The sequence below is a fragment of the Podarcis vaucheri genome, assembly GCF_965113315.1.
Source record: "Podarcis vaucheri genome assembly, chromosome: 10".
Taxonomy (NCBI): domain Eukaryota; kingdom Metazoa; phylum Chordata; class Lepidosauria; order Squamata; family Lacertidae; genus Podarcis; species Podarcis vaucheri.
In genome coordinates, this window is record NC_138748.1 from 60,393,315 (window position 1) to 60,412,953 (window position 19,639).

Consider the following 19,639-nt stretch of genomic DNA (forward strand, 5'->3'; position numbering starts at 1 on the left):
ACAGGTCATAGTGGAGGGTTTTGACTAAACATGATCCACCTGGAGCCGGAACCGGCAAGCCACTCCAGTATCCCTGCCAAGAAAACTCCATGGACAAAAGCAACAGGATCAACACTTGCTTTGGTGCAATTCAGAGTAGTGAAAAATCCAAAGAATAGCTACATTTTGATCAGCTGGTTAGTTAAGTTCTTTTATTTTTATTTAACAAATTTATAAACTGCATCATAATATGAAGCCCCCAGGGTTGTACGAGATAAAAATAGAATATTGAAACCAATAAGTTGTGAATTTGTTGTGTATCCCCGCCAGGAACTGACTGCCATGGGAAAATAGTGTCTGTATGAGAAAGTGACACTTGCACACAGAACTAACACAGCTCCACACACCTTTCCAGACATTCTGGTGGTGCCATGCATTCATGACACAGCTGCCGCCTGATCTTGGCAATAAGCCACCATGGATTTGTTTTGCTACAATGAGATCTCATTATTGCACTCACTTATTTCTCCAGAACTATTGATTTGGCAATATTTACCGGAGCTTTGCCTCTTTCCATCAGTACATAGAAGATAATCAATATCCAGTTTATGTGGTGCTGTTTAACTATCGGTTTCTGGTGGGGGAGAAGGTTCCTAATTTACAGCAACAAAGTCCACCATGCTTGCTGACTATAGAGAGATTGGCTGTGTGTCTCTGATATATTAGTTGTGGCTCATTTATGTGTCCATGAATGAGCCCCAGACTTTCCAAAGTCCCACGGTTTGAGTAAACAAGAGAAAGGCAAGTTGACATCACTGGTGGACAGCGCCCATGGATACTGAGGAGAAGGGGCGGGATATAAATTCAATAAATAACTACTGGTAGGGCACAAAGCAAGGAGGCCAACAGAAGGTGGGGCCAGAGAGCCAAGCAGCAGAGCCACCTCCTGGTAAGAAGGCAGGTAAGTGATTGGGGACAAACTGAGGTTGATGGGGTAGTGTGCCATTCACCCTGATAGACCAACCAACCTCCTCTGGTTCACACATCTGTATTACAGAAGCCTGTGTCTAAATAAAGCAACAGGAAATAACCCTGTCTCCTAGCAGGACAACTTGGAAAGACCCTAGCTTAGTCAAGCAAGGAGTTTCTGAAAGAAAAAAAACCATACATTACTTGGAAAACACAATGAAGAAATCAATCTTTATTGAGTTCACCTAAATGCACTTAATGCAACAATTAAGATGCTCTGTCCACGGTTGTCTTTACTTAGATACATTAAATGACTTCACGCCATTTGTCACTCCCTTGAAGCTGCTTTGATTGTGAGCATTGCTCAGGTCAGGCACTCCTGATTCGTTTGCATCAAATGGTGTTTGCTAATCCTTGCAGATGTATTTGTTTCTTGCCATTCAAGGCAAGACAGGCTCGGCTAGAAAAACCTGCGTTTTGATGGGCGTCTTGTTTGGCCTTGTTGGCTGCTTCCTATCCTACATAGCATCTGTGTAGGGAGCTGCTCTGAAGATAATCTTATCACAATTGCTCTCGTCTGAAAATGTTCCAGCTCTTAAACTATGACAGATGGGAACCAGTGGAAAAGCAAGCTATTGAGCAAAGCAGTTAATAGTGGTAACATTTGTCTTGCAAGTGGGATGTGCAAAGAGCCTGCTGGGTCATTAGGATTCGGATGAAACTGAATAAATCTCTGATCGGCTGCAGAGCACTTGATAATTCTGTCTCAAACCCTTGCAAAGGTCTGTAGAATTCTCTATGTGGGAGGTATATTCCATGCACACCGAGTTTTTGCATGCTGTTTTGTCAACTTCGCCCACTGAATCCCTTGCAGCTCTTCCAAACATCTACATTCCCCAAGACGCTGTGAAGTGTTTTGAGCACTAAACAAGCACAATATAAATATTGCTGCTTGCTACTGACCAAAACTTAATCTGAGACAGGGGAAGTGAAACAGAGGATTGTATTCAGTGCTGAACAGACAGACTTCCACTCAGACAATGGTATTTTGCTGCCTCTTCCTCTCTTCTTGCACACCTGCCAAATTTGGTCCAGAGCATCTCCCAGCAGTTTTGAGGGTTTGTGGAGAACTGGGAGGGATGAGTCCTGGTTCGAGATGAATCAATCTGTCACTTTTAGTTCTCCAAGTTTTTTTTTTGGGGGGGGGGTTCATATTTAAGTTAAATTTTCCACATTTCCTTAAAAACCATGATTTTAAAAAAGAAATCCTTGTGAAAATTCACCAGCTTTTTTCAGCGATTTCCCCCCCAATGCACGCATTTTTGTATGCAATTTTGACTAATATACACATTTTTTCAAAGCAATTCCCCCTGATAAAATGCATTTTTGCATGTTATTTTCACTGATACATGTGTATTTTATGCACATTTTATCCTAGTTATACGCAGTTCTGTACAGTTTGCTGTGGGCACTGCACTGCAAAATTCTGAGAAGTGCAAATTTTGAAGATTGGCTGTTTTGGCAATCATCACATGTGGATAGGGGTGTGCAGATGGGATTGTATTCCCTTTAAAGGGCCAGGAGGATAGCTTGGCAGTAGTCCTGGACTTGCAGTTGTCTGGTGAGTCATAGGTAACAGCTGTTGTCAGGAGCGCTTTCCGAAAACACCTGCTAATTGCAAACCTATTTGAAGTGGCCTCGGCCATCCATGCACAGGATTCCTCGAAACTGCAATGCACTTTATTGGGGTCGGCCTCTGAGGCCAATATGGTAATTGCAGCTGGTATAAAATGCAGCTGTTTGTGGATGCTGGTGGAGGTCGGAAAGCCTGAAAACATAACACCAATTTTGTGTCATCTTCATTGGCTGCCAGTCAACCTCCAGGTCCAATTGAAAGTGCAGGAATTAACCTTTCAAAGCCCTAAATGACCTGGGACCAGGTTATTTGGAGGACTGTTTTCACCCATATAACCCTGCTTGTACACTAAGATCAGTTTCAGGGGTTGTTCTCATGTGTCTGCTGCTAAGATTGGTTCAGCAGTATGGAAAAGAAACAAGACCTTCTTGGTGGCAGCTATAGAATTGAAACCTCCTTCCTGTAGACTTGCGCCTCACCCTATCTGTACCAGGCAATAATAATAATAATTAGATTAAATTTGTCCCAAAGAAACCTAGGGGGACAAGCAATAGAGCAGCAAAACATTTAAAAAAATTAAAACATTAAAAACATCTTTTTAAAAACAATCATGTATCCTCACAGTTAATAGTTTCAAGGTTGTCGGGAACGGAATCTTTTAGCCATCAAATGCCAGAGTGAAGAGGAATGTCTTTAAAATCTTCTTGAATGTTAACAGGAAGCCAGATGAACCTCACCAGGGAGGGCATTCCAGAAACAGGAAGCCACCACCAAGAAGGTCCTGTCAGAGAAAGTGCCAATTGGGGGGACACCAGCACCACCAAGACCTCCCTTGACAATCGTGAAGCTTGAGAAATTTTGAGGAGATGATCTCTTTGGTACTATAGTGTCCCAAGTGGTTGTTGGAATGAACACCTGAAGTTCACCGGCAGCCAGCGCAGCGATTTCTGGACTGGTGACACGTGGTCCCATCAGACTGCCCCACTCAGCAATCTAGCAGCCATATTCTGCTCTACTTTTAGGTGAGCGTTGAAAACCTTCCTCTGCAATGTTGCCTTTATCTGAGAGTGTCATGAGGTTGCTTGGGTGTTACAGAGCAGCTTTTTAATTGTTATGCATCCTCTCTAATGTGGCTATTATAGCACGCCTTGCTCCTGCTTGTGTGTCCCTTTGTGAGGGTGTAGCCCTGAAAAGCGACTGCAAACACTTTGCATAATATACCGGTAATTAAAAGAACACATACTACTATTGAGATACTGGTCAGTCTGCATCTGAAGTGGCGTGTCCCATTCTGAGCAGCTTGGTACATTTTTGTATTGGATTTGGGGAATAGCTCACAGCAAAAAGGCATGATACAAGCACATCAAAATGCATGCACTACAACAGCATAAAAACAGCTAACAGCCAACTAAGGGAGCAATCTTATCCCTACATCTGCCAATGTGAGCAGGTTAGGATATGGAGGAGCTCCAGCTCAGCTAGCAGGCTCCCAACTTGGCCAGGCTATACTAGCAGAAGTCCGCAGGCCTAGCTCAGCTGGAGATAAACCAGCATAAATCCCTCATCCCCGGGAGCACACAGCCAATCAGATCACACCACTCTGGCTGGTTGCTAAGCAAAAGCTCCCCCTTAGGTAGTTGGCTAACAATGACAACAAAATTAACCCTTAAGTTATATACTGAATGATCTCTGCTGTTGCACTTCCAGCAGCCACGACAGTGTTCTTCATACTGTGTGGAGGGTTCTCACACAGAAGATGGATTTGACTGATGGGTTACTCAAATGTAGCACATCAGCCAAGGGCTTTTAAGTGCGGGTTTGGCAGGAATAATAACAACAACAACAACATTAAATTTGTACTGCCCTTCATTTAAAGATCACAAGGAGGTTCACAACATAAAAATGCAAAATAAGAACCCAAAATACACAATAAAAACTCGAAGAAACACAATAAGCCCCCTCTGGGTTTATCCACACTTACCTTTCCTCCGCTCTTTGCAGGCACAGTCCGCGATTTAAAGTTCTGTGTCCAAACGCTTTTTTTCTTTTTTCTTTTTGCTCCAGAGCATACTCAGCGAAAACCCGCTCTCTAAAGCTCAATTTGAGCAAATGTCAGTCTATGGAAACCCAAATTGATTCAGCTTTAAAGAGCAGGTTTTTGTGGGGAAAGCTCTGGGTCAGGACAGATAATTGCCTCCATGCCCTGTTTCCTAATTTATACAAGTGAGGCTGCAAGAAAACATTTCAGTGCGGAGTGCTCCTGTTCAGGATCCCAGCCAGCCACATCCCTTCCCAAGCTACTCCATTCCATTCCCCTGTCCCCTGTAACTGTCAGTCAGCATTTGGTGGCCACTGAGCAGGCTCCATTTGCACTGGCCTGTTTGCAGGGTTCCTCTCTTAGGGTTTGAGTTTTCTGTGGGGGTTTTTTTTACTAACAACTTTTGTAAACCTTTTGGTTTCCTAGAGGTATGGTCAAAGCGCTGGACTAGGACCTGGAAGACCAGGGTTCAAATTCTCATGAAGCTCACTGGGTGACCTTGGGCCAGTCACTGCCTCTCAGCGTAGCCTACCTGCATTGGTTGTTGTGGGGATTAAATGAGGAGGGGTGACCCATGCATGCCACGTTTTGCTCCTTGGAGAAAAAGGTGGGCTATAAATGCAGTTAATAAATAAATGAACCTTGGGGTTTTCCTGAGCCTAGTGATATTTGACTACATAAGGACCTATGTCTGGAGTTTGCTGTTGGTATGTATTATGTTTTGCATGTTGTTCATCAACATAAGCCTATAGGATAGGGTGGGAGGGAGTTAAGTTGTAATTAGACAGCCTTCATTTGTTTCAATTTGTATCCCTTTCTATCCTAAGGGCTTAGGGAGGGTTGCAGAATTACATTGGCACCTGGTACCCTTTTCTTCCCTCGTGGCTCTTCAAAGGAACGAACCAGATGAACCAGATGAACGAAGGTAGACAATCTTTTTTCCCCCAGGGGTTTTTGTGTGTGTGTTTGAATGTTGCAGGCTTGGTCAAATTTAATACGTCTTTCCCATAACACTGACAATTCTTCTAGTGTGCCTTTCCTTTTTTCCCTTTTAAATAATTTTATTAAAATGATTTCATATATATATATATATATATATATATATTACTGCTGTATGATTTCATGCACTTTAATTTTGAAGTGACGGCTTCCTCTTGTGTGTGCAGGCAGCCTAGGTTTAGCTGAAACAGCCTGGACATCTTTTAAAGCCAGTTCTTCAGTCAGAGGGCCATATTCCTTCATGGGCAACTTTTCAGGGGCCGTGTGCCGGGGCAGATTGTGGCCAGAGAGACAGGGACAGAAAAGTTGATGTGACTAGTACCTTTGTACAGTAGGCTCTGCTCCAGCCATGCAAAAGTCAAAGGTTTACAAGCACACACCCCTTCGCTCTAGGCAAGCAAGAGGCACTGTCACAATTTGAGGGCACATTCCAGGCAGGCAAAAGCACTCAAGGTGGATGGACTAGTGTGTGTGTGGCCAGGCCCACACAGAGAGACCTGGAGGGCCTGAATCTCCCCACCCTTGATTTAAAGGCGGTAGCTGCCTTGAGGTGCCAGTTCCAGAACCTGCCAGGGTCTTAGGGAAAGCACCCTCTGCTTGTCCTGGAAAGAATGTGTTGTGTCAACTGAGAATTCTCTCATTTTGCTTCCAACGATCTTTGGGATTTGGGGGCAGGTTGGAGATGTTCTTTGGTGAACAAAAAGATGAAGAGGAGCCACTCCCCTGCCCCCCAGAAAACAGCTTGAAGCCAACACACACAGAGAGAACTGATGTATCAAATGATACTCCAAAGCATGCATTCTGACATGTCACCTTCTCCAAGGGCAAGAAGATCTTGTATTGTTTCTTAAACAGTTCATACGTAGAATGTGCTGCAAACTTCACAGGCCAATTCTATGAAGACCACATGGGTCTTTTCTTCCTTTCTCAGATGTGCATCCTACCCATCCTTCAAACATTAAGGGCAGCAAACACATCACTTAATCATCACAACTACCCTGCTTTCAAATGTGCATTGAGCATATCTAATGTCTTTTTCCACATCATGATCAGAGAAAAATAATGAAGTGTGAACCAGCAGGAATCTGCTCGTTTACCAGGCACTCTTGTCCTGTCAACCCATTACAGGATTTTAGCCGCCTTTTAAATCACTAATCGATCAATTAAATTAAAGCAATACTTCCAGACAGCTATCATGTGAAAGCAAAAGGCCACAACTTGTTGATAGAAGGGTGCTGTTTCGCCTCCTCTAACCTCCCTCTGTTGTAAAAGCACTGGAGGGGGCGACATTTTGCTGCCTACGTCTCATTAAGTGTGTACCTTTGCTTTCTTTCTTTCTTTTACTCAAAGTAGTATATCTAAGGTCAGCAGGGAACACTGCATTTGAAGCCAAAGAAGTGAAGTAGTCAAGAGCTCACTATGTACTGCTGTGAAAACCTGAAGTGGCTGAGATTACTTTGGGAGAAGATGAGATGGAAACTAGCCCACCATTCTCTAGATCTGCCTTCTCCAACCCGGTGCCCCCCAAATGTTTTTGGCTGTAACTCCCAGCAGCCCCCAGGATGCTCAATCCATGTCACAAGGGGAGTTGTAGTCCAAACCACCTGGAGTGCACCAACTTGGTGAAGGCTGCTCTAAATAACTCATATATAATAAAAGAAGAAGAACTCTGCTGGATTAGGGCAATAATAATAATAATAATAATAATAATAATAATAATAATAATTTATTATTTGTACCCCGACCATCTGGCTGGGTTTCCCCAGCCACTCTAGGCGGCTTCCAACAAAGACCAAAAATACACTAAAATGTCACACGTTAAAAACTTCCCTGAACAGGGCTGCCTTCAAATGTCTTCTGAATGTCAGGTAGTTCTTTATCTCCTTGACATCTGATGGGAGGGCGTTCCACAGGGCGGGTGCCACTACCGAGAAGGCCCTCTGCCTGGTTCCCTGTAGCTTTGCTTCTCACAGTGAGGAAACCGCCAGAAGGCCCTCAGAGCTGGACCTCAGCGTCCGGGCAGAATGATGGGGGTGGAGACACTCCTTCAGGTATACTGGGCCAATGGCCATTTAGTCCAGCATTGTGTTCTCAGAGTGACAAGCAAGATGCCTCTGGGAAACCTGCAAGTAGGACCCGATCATGAACGCACTCTCCCCGCATGAGATTTCCAGAAACTAGTATTCAAAAGCATTACTGCCTCTGACCATGGAGGCAGGGCATAGCCAACAATAGCTAGTAGCCCTTGATAGTTTACTCCCCCATGAATTTGTCCAGTCCTCTTTTAAAGCCACCCACGTTGGTGCCCATCACTGCTCATGTGGGAGGGAGTTCCATAGTTTAATCAAGCCTGGTGTGAAGAAGCGCTTCTTTTTATTTGTCCTGAATCTTCCAGCATTCGCCTTCAGTTTGGATGTCCCCGAGTTCTAGTGTTATGAGAGGGAGAGAAAAACTTCACTTTCGCAACGCCGTGCATAATTTTATAAAATTCTGCCACATCACCTCTTAGTCGCCTTGTTCTCCAAACTAAAAAGTCCCAAATGCTGTGTCTGTTCCTCCTCTGTGTGTCTGTGCTTTCAATGGGTTGGACATACCCAAGCATTCTTGTGATGGCTTCAACATATATCCTGATAATACACTATTAAGCATCACTTTTCCTAAGTACTCGAATGCATAAACTCAATAATCCCTGTCAGGCCTGTGTTATTATCCCCGTGTTAGATAAGGCTGGAGCTAAGAGAGCGAGAGAGCAATTTGCCTAGTTCCACTCAATGAAGATGCAGCGTGAGCTCAGATCTGAGCCAAGAGCTCCTCAATTTTGGCATGGGCACTACACTCGACAGCACACCTCCCTGGGGTTCCAGGAAGTTCCCAAAGATTCTTCAGGTAGTGGCAGGTTGAGGCTTCACACTGTATCATTCCAAGGACAGGAAACTGTGATGGGTGGAGAGGACTAGGAAGTGGGCCCTGTGGCAGAGCCAGAAGGCATTATTCAATATGTGCTGCTGAGACAATGCCAGATTCAAGGAGGGGGAGGGGATGAACAATGGGGAAAGAGAAGGAAGGTGGTGATTACCACCTTGTCATAATCAAGGGCCAGCTCAATACACTTTGCTGCCTGAGGCAAAAGGAAAGTGCTTTCCATTTTATGTACAGAAGCCAACCAGACTGGCTGTTGAATCGTGCTTAGTGCTGGTGATAGGACAGAGGCCTTCACTGCACCTGTGAACAGACTAGCTTAGATGGTCCAGGCAAGGCTGTGTGGTGTACATCACTCCATTCTCCTGCAGAAGAGGGGAACACCCAGGAGGCTCAAGAGAAATGGGTGGAAGGAAGCTGCCACCCTGAACCTCTGTTGCCTAAGGCAGTGGCCTCACTTTACCTAATGATAGGACCGGCCCTGAGAGCAAGAAGAAATGGACAGAGATGGAGTGGAAAGGCAATGTAGCTATCCCTGACTGCAGAAATGTAGGCGGTTATAGAAAAGCAAGGATAACAGTTGGATGGAAGAAGAAATGAATGAATGGAATATACAGGAATGATCAGTATGGAAGAGCAGGGACAGTAAATTTAGTGGGCAGGGTTAGGGTTGCATCAGGGGTAGGGAATGCCCAGTATCTTCTCCAGTATTTCTCTACAGAACTCTCTTGCTGAGACATGGCAACAACAGCCCCGTTTTAATCAAAAGCAAGAAGACATATTAGTGATTAATTCCCTAATAAAAGGAACTCAATTGCCCAGCTCCCAAGTATATTAATCAATTCTTTCACTTGAAAAGCAGCAAGCCAAGTTTTCTAAGCTGGACATATACAATTACCTAAGCTCTTGAATAGCTACGGTTGCTCCTGATCAGGCAACTAATTCTCTCAGGGTCCAAGAGAGAATTGGATGCAGTCAGTAGCTGCACCAGAAGCCTCAAATCTGATGTGACACCTGAGATCTATGAACACATCTTTGGCCTTTTTTTCTCTATGAAAAAAGAGCCATGCTACAAAGGAGGGTGGTTGATTGTTTTGCTTGTCCTTTTCTGAACCTTTTCCAACTCTACAATATCCTTTTTGAGGCGAGGCAAACAGAACTGTACACAGTATTCCAAATGCAGTCATATTTTCACAACACACAGATACAAAAGGGCATCAGAGATGTGACTTCAAAGAACTGTAAACACTTCTAGTTCACCCCTCCAGGATGCCATCGTTTTCCAAGGCTACTTTAATCAAGCACCCTTTTAATGCTAGCCTACATTCAAAGCTAAGATGCAGGGCTGATGCAACCTGGCTGTCAGCCAGCTTAGTAACAGGTTTCCTGAAACATGGGTGGATAATTGCTGCACACCTCTTGAAGGCGATAGTTGGGTCTCCTTGCCTTGGTGCAGATTCCCATCTCAGGTCACTCCATTTTCTTAGCAAGGTGAAGGTGTGCACATGTTGCTCTCACCTCACCTCCTGCTTACACTGACTTGCTCTGATGCAGCAGTGTGGACCCCACCAAGCTACTTAACTTGTTGACCTTTCTCCTACTTAATCTGTTGGTTTGCTAGGGAACATTCAGATATACTGGGGAAGCTAGGCATCAGGGGATGAAGTTAGACATCTTCAAGATGGAGAGGTCAGGCACAATTTGGCAGTGAGCTGGAAAGGTCAGACACAATAGTTCAGACACTCCCTTCGTTACACAACCTTTGTTACTCCTAAATATTTTTTGGTATTATTTTCTCTGTGGGCAAACATAGTCACACCCAGTTTATATCACAAGAGTGGAGGCTTAAATATATAGTTTACAACAACTATCCTTTAATTTAGGCACTGTGGATTAGTTCATATCACAAAGGCCTGGGACGATAATTATTTATGGGCAGCTGCAACAAAATTAACAATTTCTTCCTTATCCTCCATATTAACAAGAAATGAAAAAGAATATTGGTGGCTTATTTGGGTTTTTCTGTCTGTTTACATTAATCATTGCTCTGCTTTGCATGCCTCCACCAACTAATTTTTGCTGGGTTTGATCAAGCCGGCTGAGAATAAACAAAATTATTTTCAAAATTCTCATCAACAAATGCGGACTGTTCTTACGGTATTTTCTCTAATAAGATCAGCTGTCATTCTCTTGGACCAACAAAGTCTTTGGTGGAGGACTTGCAGCAGAGGTGTGAAACAGGATAGGCGATCTCAAATGTGAATCTGGAATCTGTAATGTATCCAGATGGGAATTCCATTGCTTTAAAGGCAAGTTCAGGAGAAGGGTGGTTGAGTCCAGCTTTTCTTCTCTTCTTTGCTTGTGCTTTAGGCAGGGGTCTTCAGCTATGTGCCCAACTGTCTTATCCTCACCAGGATCCCTTTGGATGTTTTAAGTGTCTGCACCCACTGAAACATTCCTTCGAACGTAGGCAGCAGGTTGTCTGCAAAAGAAATAGTGGTGAAGTCAGTTTTGCTTCTTTCATTGGAATGCAATGGGATGCCCCAGTGGGTGGGAAAGCAATGCATTGGTTCTCGCCCAACGCTAAAGACCGGCCATGCGGAATACAGGAACCAAGGAAGCTGCCCACTGGCTTATCTAGCTCAGCATTGTACACACTGACTCTTCAGGATTACAAACAGGGGATACTACCGGGAGATGCTGGGAATTAAACCTGGGGCCTTCTCTACCACTGAGCTACAGCCATTCTCCAGCACCATCTTGCTGCAGACAGCACAGCAAGCAATGGACTGGACTGTTCTCTCTCTCATTTGGAACTAGGGTGACCAGACTGAAAGGAGGGCAGGGCTCCCATGCTTTTCATAGCTATCCTAAAAAGGGTTTGGTGCCACCTTGCCTTTAAGAAGGTGGTGGTGCAGAAATCCGCACAGCTTTAAAAATGCAGGAGCTCTGTCTTCTTTTACACACCTCAACATGCATTGAGAAGCATTCATATTTGTGATGTGCTCCCCACATCTCCCAAGGATGCAGGGGAAGAGCTCCCTGGAAGTTGGCTTCCTCTTGGAAAAGAGCTCCCTGGAGATGGATGGTGTGTCAGCAATGCCTGGCTTATTTACCAATATCCCAATCCCAGAAGAGCCTAGATGGACGCAAGCGGCATCAGCACTCCTGGCATGCAGCAGATCACCAGAGAGAGAGGTTATGTGCACACCATATACCGAAAGCCCATTTAAAAGAGATCCCTCCTCCAGGGAAACGTTTCGTGGGGACTGTAGTTTACCCTTCACAGAGCTACAGTTCTCAGCACCTTTAAACAACTACAGTTCCCAGAATTCTTCGGGGTGGCGGGGAAAATGTGCTTTCAATGTTTGGTTTCAATGCAGCTGGAGACCCCCAGCAACCCAAGATTCTTTTGGCCTTCCCTTAACTCTGTATTTTTCCATCTCTCCAAAAGCTTTCCGAAAGCTCTCCCTTTCTGATAAGACTGCTCAGGTCTATTTAGAGTTGGAAGGGACCCTGAGGATCATCTTTTTTCAAAAAAATCTTATTTATTGATTTTTCACAAAAAGAACTTTACAAATTTTAGCATAAAACAAAAGTTGCTTTATCCATTGATCTCCCACCCTCCCCTTCCATGGTTTCCATATTTACCCTTGAATGCTGCATATTTTGGGGACCCTGAAGATTCTATAATCCAACCTCCTGCAATGCAGGAATATACAGATCAAACCTGCAACCTTGGCATTATCAGCATCATGCTCTGAGCTATAGTCTCTCCAGCCCCTGTGAGAGTTAAATATCTCCCAGCCTAGACCTTGACTTTGGGTGAACTAATTCAGAGGTCAAGGATTTTGGAACATAGGAAGCTGCCTTCTACGGAGTCAGACCACTGGTCCTTTTAGCTCAGCAGCAACCACACCGGCTGTCAGCAGCTGTGTGGGGTTACAGGTAGCGGACACTCCTAGCCCTACCTGGAGATTGAACTTGGGACCTTCTGCATGCAGAGCAGATGCTCAACCTCTGAGCTACGACCCTTTTGTTATGTCCCCCACTCATTAATTCTGGAGGGGTCCCAAGCATAATTCAAGTAGCAATTGTTTTAACTACTTGCAATGTAAAGGCAGAAAGACATGTTTCAAGAAACAGAGAGCTCTCCATCGCTGAGACGTGCAGACTGATGTCCTGACACTGTTACATGTCCTGATGCAATTGTGCTTTTAACAGATCCATGCTAGCAGCTGGACATGTACTGATATGAACATACACAGCATAAACGATGTCAGTAATTAAGTGAGCTTAATTGGATTGTGTGTTGTATGTGGGGCATTGTTACTATGTGTTGTTATTTGGAGTATGCAGAGAGGAAAGGGAGCCTTGCTGTTCCCATTTTGAGTGGCAGCCCTGAGTTTGTATATTAGCAATTCTGCCCTAAGCAAGGGTTCACACTCCTATTTCCCTTTAGGATAATCAAATAATTGTTTTCTCTTCAACTATGTTCTTTTTATTAAGCATTTCAGAGATGAAGGCACAATTGACCTTCAAACAAGCTGAACAACAATAACAATTGAAGACATTTTTGTTCCAACCAACTTCTCCAGCTGGATGAAAAGGTCTCAGCCTTAGGTGCTCATTTTGAATTGTTTTTAAACCCATCTTTAGCTGTTTTTAAACTATTTTTAGCTGTTTTTATGGTATGCTTGTGAATCACTTTGAGACGACTAGATAAGGCAATTCCTTATTTAAAAAGCACCTTTTATTTATTTAAATGTACTTATTTGATTCAAATATGAATTACTTCCCATAAAGTATCTCAGAGTGATTTCATAATAAAAACATCTGCAATTAAAACAATGACACAATTTTATATAAAAATATTTATAACAAGGTAAAGAACAATTTAAAATGCTATCATGTATTAAGCCTAACAACAACAACAACCACTGTACTAGAAAACAAGTATAAAAAACAAATCAGACATAAAATGATAATCATGAGATAACATTCTTGAATATTATGAATTATCACATCCTTCCAGAATGTAGTGTGGGACTGAGCAAAAAGTTGGTCAGCTGGATTTTTGTGGTGGCGTATGATATGAATAGGAACCGATGCTCAATCGAGGGATGATAATCACATTCTTTACGAAGGAGCAAGCTATGGGCCAGGCGCTAGCCAAATTTTTTTTTAAAGTGGCAGAAGGTTAGCTCCAAGTAAATAGGCTACTAATGACTCCCTCTGTTTTACAAGGGTAATTCCCCCCTGTGTTACTTAGCAAGGACCAGATTTACAGTTGCACTAAACAAGGGCTGAAAGAAAGGGGTACCCCTGCTGTAGTGTAATTACTTGAGAGCTCCCTAGTGTGGCAAGCAAGTGGCATTCTGTTGTCTGCACTGAATTCCTTTAGAACTCTTCGGAGTAGAAAGAAACATGAGAGCCGAGCTGGAGAGCAAAAAGGGGAAAGATATTTCCATGCTGTTTTCAGACTGTTTTCACATACTTGAGTAATTGTGCTTGGTTGATGTTTCGGTTCTAAGTGTTGTTTATGTTTTTAAGTTGCCCTGTGGCAGGGTTGAAATTGCAGAACTTTTATGCCAGGTGCACCTTTCTGCATGCCGCACCTGTTCAGATTCCTTTTCTTATTACACAGTTATTAAAGCTACAGGAGCCCTATCCTGCTTTGCATCTGGTCACCCTCCAGAACAGATGCCAGCTCAACCTGTTCTTCCTGTTGCCGGAGCAGTGTGGGTGGAGTTCCTTTTGAAGTTCCCCAGAACTGGAGTCAGGGCTTTTCCAGCAAAGTGGACTCTGAGCCAGAGCGTGCTTTAATAAGCAGTTTGTGCTTCATTTTCCAAGCCTTATCTGCCTCTGCCATTTAGAATGAGCTGCTCCAAAACACATTCTGTGATAATTATTAAAGTATCAATTAGCCGCCTTTTGAAAATTGTTGTTTAAATGTGACAGTGAAGCTTCATACAGCTAAACCGCAAGCGTCCACTGTATTAAGATGCAGAGCCACAAATACTTCTGAGTCTGTTTAGACATAAGCATGCAACTTTGATTTCAATGTGAGAGCTCAAGTGTAGGATATGGAGGGTTGTTTTTGTTTACAGATGTGTGCAGGATTTCAGTCCTGCTTCCGCCTTAAAGCACAGCTTACCATGATGATGAAAAAAGTAAAACATATCCGTTGACTCTCCATCACCCCTGTTCTATAATATGCTGCTAAATCAGGAGATGAAAACACTTCTGCTGCTTCCACCCATTTCCACTTTCCATTATTTCAATGGCTTCCCTTACCTCCTGTGTGCCCTGCTTGTTATGATGGAGCGATAAGGAGGGGGGTGGACAATAGGGTCGGTGGGAAAATGGGTAGGTTAATCATCTTTTGATTCAGCAGCAAAGGTAAAGTGGAATTTGCAGGGCTGCCAACAATTTGATTGGTCCTTCTCTTGTGCTGCAGCCTGACATGCAGAGCTTCAGCAGTAAATAAAACCTCTTCATTCTCCTTACCTTGAAAAGTTTCCCCACCTTAATTCTCTAGGGTCAGAGGGCGCTTGCAGACTGTCTCTGTTTTGAGGTGCAATTCAATCACATGCCAGCAGATTCAGGTTGTGCAAATCATAGTTGATTGGGAGGGCTTGCAAAACAAACCTGCTTACTGCAAAAGATCTGACTTTTGGTGATAAAGCATGTGAAAGGGAAATGCGCTGGAAAGTGTAGAATAACATTTACTGTGATGCAGGGCTATCTAAACCATCCCCAAAACAAATCAAGATAGATATTCAGTAAACAGGTCATCTGGAAACACTGATGGTGTTGATACAGCCTCAAAAGTAGGGGTAGTTTGTTTTGTTTTGTTTTAAAGTTAAAAGTAAAGGGACCCCTGACCATTAGATCCAGTCGTGGCCGACTCTGGGGTTGTGCAGCTCATCTCGCTTTACTGGCCGAGGGAGCCGGTGTACAGCTTCCAGGTCATGTGGCCAGCATGAGTAAGCCGCTTCTGGCAAACCAGAGCAGCGCACGGAAACACCGTTTGCCTTCCCGCTGGAGCAGTACCTATTTATACACTTGCACTTTGACGTGCTTTTGAACTGCTAGGTTGGCAGGAGCTGGGACCGAACAACAGGAGCTCACCCCGTTGCGGGGATTCAAACCGCCAACCTTCTGATTGGCAAGTCCTAGGCTCTGTGGTTTAACCCACAGCACCACCCGTGTCCCGTTTTAAAGTTAGCCCCTCTAAATTCAGTTAACAGCAGACATAATTCCTACTTGCTTTAACTCAATGAAGATGTTGACCCAGTGTGCGGCAGCGGGAGAAAAAGAAGAAGAAAAGAGGCAAATTCCATGTTAGGGATCGTTAGGAAAGGAATTGAAAATAAATCTGCCAATATCATAAGGCCATTATACAAATCTATGATGTGACTGCATTTTGAATACCATGGAATACAGTTCTGGTCGCCTTGCCTTAAGAGGGATATTGCAGAGTTGGAAAAGGTTCAGAAAAGGACAAGCTAAATGATCAATGGGATAAAGCAACTCCCCTATGAAGAAAGGTTGCAATAGTGGGGACCTTTTAGTTTAGAGAAGAGGTGAGTGGCATGGAGAAAGGGGGCAGAGGATAGTTTTTCTTCCCCTCTCATAGCACTAGAACTTGGGGGCATCTAATGAAGTTGAAGGCTGGAATTTTCAGGACAGATAAAATAAAGTACTTCTTCACACAGTGCATAGTTAAACTATGGAATTCACCCCCCACATGAGGCAATGATGCCCACCAGCTTGGATAGCTTTAACAGAGGATTAGAGAAGTTCGTGGAGGGCAGCGCTATCAACAGCTACTAGCCACGCTGGCTATGTTCTGCCTCTGTGGTTGGAAGCAATAACGTTTTTGAATACATTTCTGGAAGGGAAGAGTGTTTTGTGCTCAGGTCCTGCTTGTGAGTTTCCCACAGCCACCATGTGGGAGGAACAGGATGCTGGACTGTATGGACCATTGGTCTCATCCAGCAGGTCATCTTGTGTTCTTCCAGGATTTCTCAAACTTGGGTCGCCAGCTGTTGTTGGACTACAACAGCCATCATCCCTGGCCACTGGTTCTGCTAGCTAGGGATTATGGGAGTTGTAGTTCAACAGCAGCTGGAGACCCAGAGCCAGTGCCGCTGTGCAACGCATCTTAACCATTTTCTGTTGTGCTTTTAAACTGACCGAGTATCTTCTTTCATTTGATGGCGATGGGGAAAAGCAATTGATGCTCAAGTTTCACAAGTGTACCTGACCCACTGGGTAATTGTTTTTCCAGTATCTTCTGGAAACATTCTGCTCCAAGCTGGCTGCATAGCTGCAGAGTGAAAAGCCATTGCCTTTGCTTCTTTTTCTTCTTTTAAAAGGATGGTGCAGAAGGGGGAAAGAGGCAGCCTCACCAAATCTCTCAATGAATGCTTGGCTGTCATTTGCCCTGTGGTTTGGGGACTAAACTGCTACACTTCCCCACCGCATGTGAACACAACAGTCTGAGTAGGAAAGTTAATAAGTTGAGAGTTCTGGCTGCTTAGGCCCAGGGAAGGTCCAGATGTAGAGGCGTTGCTGGATGCAAGGACTCCGGTTTCAGTGGCAGAGGGAGGCACGGCCGACAGATTAAGATAATGAGGGGTGATGGTGATCTGATCAGAGACGGAACAGATGTCTCAGGGAGTGAAGGAGATGGGAGGGGACAGCATGTGTACGCACAGAGTAAGAAAATATGGAGGAGCGAGTGGTGAGATGGTGGAAAAGATATGTGAGGTTTCTGTGCCATATAGAATTCCTGGTGCTGGCTGACTGTGGCTTATACTTAAGACGTTGTCTTATATCAGATCAGCGGTCTGTCTCGTTCAGTATTTTCTACGCAGGTGCAGGGAACCTTTTCCAGGTTATATTCCCTACCCAGTAATGTTTGTGGGGGAAAGCAGAGGACATGACGGTGGCGGTGGATGGGGCCAGGGACAAAAGGAGGCCTAGCAACAAATGCCTTTTGAAATATACTCGGAGTCGAGAGTGGATTTCATGCTCTTTATTCAGCTCATAGTGGTGAGGAGGAATGGAAGTTCCCCCAGAATGTCTGCTTTATATACATTATTTACACAATGGGCCCCACGTGATTGGCTAATTCCGGGATTCACCTGTAGGCCAATCAGGTTGCGGATTCACTTCCACCTGGAGCTGGATTGGGTGGCTCCTGTGGACCAATCAGACTGCTGCATTCTAGATCCTATTGTTCTAGGACCAATCAGACTGCTGCATTCCGAATCCTATTGTTCTAGGGCCAATCAGACTGCTGCATTTTGGTTCCTATTCAATTCAATACATAACACCTTTTTACAGCATGCTGGTTTCTACACGCCCTGCTCTTTCCCCCATCTAGGGAAGCAAAAGGCATTGTCAGAGTTGAAGGACACATTCCAGCCAAGCAAAAACACTCTAGGAGGATGTGAAACAGGAGCAGTGAGGGGAGGCAAGGGGTGGCTGTAGACGGTACCAAGGATCAGAGAGGGGGAAGACCCACCCCCACTGACCCGGACTCTGACCGTAAAATGGTGTTAATAAAACAGAGCCTCACAAGGGGTGGAACACAGGGTTGGGTGGGGTGAAGGAGACAGCAGCCTTCTAATATAGGGGTGGGTGGGCAGGTAAAGAGGCGTATCTGAGGTCGCTCAGCCCCAGCCAACTAGAAAAAACAAGTGTCTGCTTGTGAACAAAACCCGAGAACAGTCCTCACATCCATGGGGAAGGGCGGGAGGAGAGAAGGAATAGAGAAAAGAGGCGTATGAGGCCATGATAATAGAGCGAATTTAAATTCAAGACATAAAACATCTGCCTGCACAATAAAGTATTGTTTTTACTTCTGTTTCCTTCCAGTCTTTTGAAGGCGCTCAGACACAGAAGCCTTCTGAGCACTCCAGGTTGTGGTCGTGCCCATACCTGCTTAAATTTAGAGACAAAACTACAAAGGTGTAGCTTGTCATCTAGGGGAAGGGATGTGGTTGAAATGTGACCTCACTCTTAGGGCTGATTTTCCCATTAACAATGCAGTCATTAGGCTGCATTGTTATTACCTGCCAGCCTATGTATATTTCCTTGTATTTCCTCAACTCCCCCCACCTTTCACATGACCTCCCACTTGACCTCCGTGATTACTCATTTTCAGTGCTGTCTTTTTTGAAGCTGTCAGCAAAAAGGCATTGCTTGTGTGTCAGTTACATATTAAAAAGGGTATAGTCTTGCAAGAGCTGAAACTGGCTAGGTTCAATAGAGAGCTTGCAGAAGGCCCTTGTTAGTTAGACATAGCCACACGAAGAGTACCAGTTCTTTAGATTATGCCTTCACCCACACAGCCAACTCAGTGGAGCAGTGCGTGTTGAAAAAAATTAGTTTAAACATATCTAACTCTGCATCGAATTGCAGTCTTAGCTGGATTAGTTGCAAAGTTGAAACTGACAAAAGTATTATCTAAATTTTGCCCTAGCTTAATTTGTTTCATCGCCTATGCAGCTACCCCTCTTTGCAGGCTGAGTGATCACTCCACTTCTTGCATGGCTAGCACTGAATCTTATGTTTTCATCATTTGTTGGGCAAGAGTGCTTAGGCCAGATGTTTTGTCTTATTGTTCTTATTCTTTTTTATGGTTGCTCTGCTTGCTATTTGATTTTTATCTGCCTTGCATTATAGTACTATTGGTGATTACGTTGTTTTACATATTATATGGCCTTCTTGTACTCCTTCTGGGATTGCCTGGCAATGAAGGATGGTGTTTGTGTGTGTGTAAACAAAATCAAAAACTGCTTCTATAAAATTAATTTTTTATTCTTTATTCAATGTATTTGTCTCATAAAACAAATAGCTCTAGGAGACTTCCACACACACACAGTGTTAAGTTTAACAATAAAATATCAGTGCTCCAAAATCTAACAGAGAAACTGCAATAAGCATTATTATTATATTATTATTATTGGTCATCATCATCATCATAAGTTATATTAACTCCTTCCCATGAGGCATCCCAAAGTGATTTACAATATAATAATGCATATAAAAGTTTCATATTCGAAAAAGTTGAAGCAATATAT

At 43.9% G+C, this 19,639-nt stretch overlaps 1 long non-coding RNA gene across 1 annotated transcript in view; it reads left to right on the forward strand.

The window, feature by feature from the left end:
- Nucleotides 1–19,327, forward strand: part of LOC309541484 — a 174,935-nt gene extending 155,608 nt beyond the window's left edge. Inside the window, exons 5-9 of the long non-coding RNA XR_014223731.1 lie at nt 1,823–2,066; nt 3,303–3,606; nt 5,450–5,547; nt 10,911–13,163; nt 18,432–19,327. This is a non-coding gene — a long non-coding RNA (uncharacterized lncRNA). The remainder of the gene's footprint in view (nt 1–1,822; nt 2,067–3,302; nt 3,607–5,449; nt 5,548–10,910; nt 13,164–18,431) is intronic.
- Nucleotides 19,328–19,639: the final 312 nt, after the last annotated feature.